At 43.7% G+C, this 5,864-nt stretch overlaps 1 protein-coding gene across 2 annotated transcripts in view; it reads left to right on the top strand.

Annotated features, from left to right (window-relative positions):
- The first annotated feature begins 5,416 nt into the window (after positions 1-5,416).
- The window catches only part of FHL1 (four and a half LIM domains 1), a 67,982-nt gene continuing 67,534 nt past the window's right edge, over positions 5,417-5,864 (top strand). For both annotated transcript variants that reach the window (XR_002482664.1, XM_008070220.1), the window contains exon 1: positions 5,417-5,720. The gene's annotated coding sequence lies outside the window, so the exon portion shown is untranslated. The remainder of the gene's footprint in view (positions 5,721-5,864) is intronic.

The raw sequence follows: 5,864 nt of genomic DNA, 5'->3' as shown, positions 1-5,864 counted from the left end.
TGCAAATCAAAACCACACTGAGATACCACCTAACTCCAGTCAGAATGGCAATTATCGACAACTCAAAAAATAGCTGCTGGAGAGGGTGTGGCGAAAAGGGAACACTTCTACACTGTTGGTGGGAGTGTAAACTAGTACGACCTCTGTGGAAAGCAGTGTGGCGATTCCTAAAAGCTCTAAATATCAACCTCCCATATGACCCCGCAATCCCCCTACTGGGAATATACCCTGAAGAACTCAAATCACTCTAAAAAAGATACCTGCACACATATGTTTATCGCAGCATTGTTCACATAGCAAGAACCTCGCAGCAAACTGGATGGAACTAGAGTCTATAATACTGAGTGATCTCTCACAGAAACAAAGATCCGAGTATCACATGTTCTCACTCATATAATGGACCTTGAACATCCAATGTAATACTATAAGAAAATGACTGATGGTACTGGGAAACTATGGGGGAGAGGGGGATGGAATTAACAGTAGCAAATATCTGTCTGGGGTTGCCTGTATCAACAGGGTGCCTGAATGAGACGTAATTGTACACCTAACCCTTAACTGTACCCCACAAAACCATAATAAAAAATACTGTTTTAATTAAAAAAAAATCCAGCAATCCCACTACTGGGTATATATCTAAAGGAAATGATATCTGTATGTTGAAGAAATATCTGTACCCCCGTGTTACTGCAGACTATTCACAACAGCCAAGATATGGAATCAACCTCAATGCCCATCAACAGATAAAGAAAATGTGTGCTGTATACACGCTGGAATACTATTTAGCCATACAAAAATATGAAACCCTGTCATTCGCAGCAACATGTATGAGCTTGGAGGACATTATATTTAGTGAAATAAACTAGATACAGAAAGACAAATACTTCATATTCTTACTCATATGTGAAAGCTAAAATAGTTGATCTCATATAAGTAGAGAATAAAATAGTGATTACTAGAGGCTGGGAGTGGTGGGGAGAAGGGGGAATGGTGGGGAGAAAGGAGAGTAGTGAGAGGTTGGTTAATACATACAAAGTTACAGCTAGATACAAGGAATAAGTTCTAGTGTTCTATGTCACTGAAGAGTGACAATGGTTAATTACAACTTATCGTATATTTTCAAATAGCTAGATAGCAGATCCTGCATGTTTCCGAAACAAAAAAATGATAATGTTTGAGGTAATGGATATGCTAATTACCCTGATTTGATCATTACACATTATATACATGTATAGAAACATCACACTGTACCCCATCAAGCTGTGCGATTATTATGTGTCAATTAAAAATAATAATAAAAGCAAAAGAGGGCTATTTCTTGACATAGAAAGATATTTATCATTAAGCAGATGATCAGTTTACCGAGATAACAATTGTTTAGACCAGGGGATCAACACATTTTTATATAAAGTACCAGATAGTAACTATTTTAGGCTTTGTGTGTCATATGGTCTTAGTCACACCTACTCTATTCTACAGTTGTTTTGAGGAAGCAACCATAGATAAAATGTAAACAAATGAATGCACCTTGTGTTCTAACAACATTTTTATTTATGGACACTGAAATGTGAATTTCACATAAATTTTATATGTTACAAAGCATATCTTGGTTGAAATAAGTGGACTGTAAAAAAAATTGGGAGACACTAGGGAATTCTGAATCCTGACTAGGTATTTTTTGATATTAAAGAATTTTAGCTAACTGCTCCTAGGTGTGATAGTGACATTGTGCTTATGTTATAAAAGGAGAAGAGAATCATTATCTTTTGGCAACATATACTGAAGTATTTCTGGATGAAATGGCATAATGTCTTGCATTTCAGATAGTCCACTGTGCGTATGTGCATTGGAGGGAATGAGCAGGAGAACGATCAATAAAATAAAATAGATCATGTGTGGAATGTTGTTGAAGCTGAATATTGGGTACATGGACGTTCATATACATAGCTAGGATTACAGGTGCATGCCACCATGCCTGGCTAATTTATTTTTCCATTTTTTTGTAGAGACAGGGTCTCGCTTTGTTGCCCAGGCTGACCTCGAACTCCTGGCATCAAGTCATCCTCCAGCCTCAACCTCCCTGGGATTACAGGTGTGAGCCACTGCACCTAGTCTTGGTTTCACTATGTCAGAACTAGAATTTATAGGACTTGATGACCTATTGGAAATGAAGAAGAAGGAGTCAAAAGTAATGGAAGCTGTTACTCTAGGCACCTGGGCAAGTGGCACGCCATTAATGGAGAGAGGCAACACAGAAAGAGAAACAGGTCAGGGTGGGAGTAGGCAGGGAGGGAGTTCAGCTTTGCACCGACTGAGATTGAGCTACCTGTGAAATGTCGAGATGTCCAGTAAGTTGTTGAAAGAAACTGTGTTCTAGGCAGAAGGACCCTCAGTAACAAAGGTCTCAAGAGGGAGATGCACAGCATGTGTTTCAAGATCCTTCTAGACCCCAAGCTGGCAGCCCATAGTGGCTGAGCAGGGAGAGGCAGGAGATAACGCAGGTCAGAGAGGTAGACGTGGTCTCTGGGAGTTGTGTTGGGCACCACCATTGCCACGGAGCATGATCCTTAAATGGAGCAACTGTCTGTAGGCTTGAGGTCTCTTGTGGAAAGAGACACTGGATGTTTAGGAATAGCTTTCCTGTGGGTTTCATCGACAGTGAAAAGTCAGGTGAAGGACTCAGTACTACTTTAAAAAAATCTGAAAGAAGCAGCCACCTGGGATGACTGTAAAGTGATGAACACTCTTCTTTCATTGTTCTGGAAGTACGGTATACTGGTTTTGATTGTAGGTTCTAGGGCTATGCTGTTTGGTTTTAAGTCCTGGCTCCAAAGTTGCTAAGCCTCTTTAAGCCTCAGTCTCCTCATCTGTCAAGTATCTAACGTGAGAATAAATAAAATTATGCATGAAAACTGGCTTTTACTTAATATAGTTTCAATAACTTAGAATTATTAATCCTAGTGGCACTTTTTGAAGAGAAGACAATGAACTTGATTATGTTGTGTGCTGATAAATGCTCCATATTTCCTTCCAGGGGTGTTTTAAATTCTGTTGATATTGAAGACCCTTTCTGTCATGCCCTTTTTCTTTCACTTATTTTGCTTATTCTACAACATATATCACAGTCCCTCAATGCTTTAAGTGGAATAGTGTGTCTCTATGACCCACGAAAACTGAGTCTGAGTCAAGGAGATGAAGTGTTAATAAGAAGCAGACAGGGCTGGCCTTAGGTGCAGACCAAGCTGTGGCAATGTGGGAGACAGGACAGCATGGCTTGTGTTTAGGAGAAGCATCAGGAATGTCTGCAGAAGTGAGGAAAGCAGGAAAGAAGTGGGGTAGGCAGGTAGGAAGGAGGTGGGACAGAAGGAGTGGGGAGTGAGGGGAAAGAAAGAAGGAGGGAAGGAAAGAAGAATGAAGAAAAAAGAAGGATGATGGGGTCTTGGGAACAATGAAACACAACTAACACAGATTGAGTGCCAAAGGCTGACCAGATGATTCCCTGAGAGAGGATCCTCTGTCCAGCTCCTTCTATCTTGGGTGCCCCTTGGCCGTTTCTTTTGGGCTGGGCACAGGGTGGTATACTGGGTGGAGGCAGGGGTTGTCTGTGGCTGAGCTGATTGTTTAGCGCCTTCCCAGGATGGGGTAGGGACAGATGGGCTTCCTATTCTCCCAAGCAGTGTGTAACGGGGCTTTATTTGCCTTTCAGAAAGACCAACCTTCAGTGCTTCTAAGGGCTTGGGATGGGAAAAGACAAAGTCCAGGTCCCTGGTGCCAGGGGGAGAGAAGGGGACTATGAAAGGGTTTATGCTGCTGGTTCCCTGGTAAAGGAGGCCACCGTCCAGTCTATGCAACATGAGGGAAATAGGAGTCACCAGAGTCTATTTGCTGGATCTCTATATACCACTGCACCTACTCCGTCACGCCCCACCCCCACCCCTGTGGTCTTCTTTATAGTGGAGAGCGACTTTCTGCAGATCCAAGACCAATCTTCCCACTGCATCCAGCTCTCATTCCATCTTGCCTAAGCAGGCATTTGATTTCTTTAGCAAACCCTCCTGTCTTGCCAATCTCTCTCTGCTGATTATCCCTAAACTGTTTACAAACATGCCTCCCGTCTCTCAAACCGAAGAGAAGAGAAATGTCTCTTGTCCCTATTTGCTCCTCCAGCTCCACACTGTTTCTGTTCCCCTTTACAGTGAAAGGTCTCAAAACAGCTGTCCACCCTGTGCTGTCTCAACATCAATTCCAATTCCCTCTTCAACCTAGTTCCATCAAATCCTGCCACTCTCCTCCACTGGCACCACCCTAATCTGAATCACAATCAGCTTTCATAGGGACTACTGGGAAAGTCTTCTAACTAGTCTCCCTGTTTCAATTTTCAATCTCCTCTGAACCATTTTCCACACAGTAATCAAGATGATCTTTAAAAATATAAATCAGATCTGGAATACCACTCAGCAATAAAAAAGAACAAACTATGAATACAGGCAACAACTTGGATGAATCTCAAGGTATCAAGCTGAGTGCATGAACCAATCTCAAAATGAATACTGTATGATTCATTTACCTAACATTCTTGAAGTATCAACATTACAGAAATGTAGGACAGATTAATGGTTGCCGATGTCGAGGGACTGGAGGACGGGAACTGGGGAGATGGCTGTGGCTATGAAAGGGTAACAGGAGAGGTCCTTGCAATGATTAAACTGTGGTGGTTGTGGTGGTAGAAACACGAGACTTCACGTGCGATAACATTTTACAGGGTTAAATACGCACACAAATGAGTACAAGTAAAACTGGGGAAATCTGAATACAATCAGTAGGTTGTACTAATGTCAATATCCTGGTTATCTTATATTGTAGTTTTGCGTTGGGGCAATTGGGTAAAGGGCACACGGGATCTCTCTGTATTATTTATTACAATGTGAATCTACAATCATCCTCAACTAAAAAAGTTTAGTTAAAAGAAACATAAATCCGACCATGTCACGTCCTGGGTTTAAGCCATTAATCAGTGGCCTCCCATTGATTTTGGAATAAGATGGCCTGCCCATGGACTAGGATGCGGTCCACGATCGGTCCTTGCCAACCTGCCCAGCTTTACATACCGCTGCCCTCCCCAGCTATCCTGGCGCCAAACACAACCACCACCTCTTAGCTTCAAGGCATCAAGATTTGGTCCCTCTTTCTGGCTTTCTTACAGCTGCTCCCTGTTTCTGGAAAGCTTTTCCCTGGCTTTTTTTAATGGTTGCTTCTTTCATCTTTCAGGGCTCAGCTTAAATACCACCTCCTCCTTTCCTACTCACCATGTGCACTTTCTTCTTTTCCTGCATAGGCTTTATTCAAATTTGATTATTTTCTCACTACCTTATTGCCTCACTAAGATTGCAAGCTCCCAGAGCAGGGTGGATAGTGTCTGCATGATTGCGCTGTATCCCCAGCGCCTGGCACAGCGCTTGGCACATTGTGAGGGCTCAGTAAACTGAATGTTGAGTGAATGAATGAGTCGCCACGCGCTGCTTTGCCATCAGTGCTTTGAGTGATGTAAAGCGCTCGGGATGGTGGCATTGAGACTGCGGATGGGGCTCCTTTCAGCTTGTTACTAAGGAGGGGGGGTCGTCGGTGGGTCTTTCAGCGCTGCTGCAAACCATGGGGTTCCGCAGTCCGGGGCTGAAATGGGGTGCGCCCCGGACCCGGGCCACTTTGCTGGGAGTGCGCAGGCCCCTGGTGAGGCGAGACGCCACCCTCGCTCGCCGGTCTTTGTTACTCCCACCTCTCCAGCTCTGGCCGCGGCTGCCCGCAGTGACTCGTGACTCCCCGCCGGCCTCGAAGGCCTGCGGCGCGAGGGAGGGGGGCCCCCGGGC

Source organism: Carlito syrichta, unplaced genomic scaffold (genome assembly GCF_000164805.1).
Source record: "Carlito syrichta isolate Samal-C Ts95f unplaced genomic scaffold, Tarsius_syrichta-2.0.1 Scaffold313184, whole genome shotgun sequence".
Classification (NCBI taxonomy): domain Eukaryota; kingdom Metazoa; phylum Chordata; class Mammalia; order Primates; family Tarsiidae; genus Carlito; species Carlito syrichta.
This window is presented reverse-complemented; position numbering and strand designations above follow the sequence as displayed.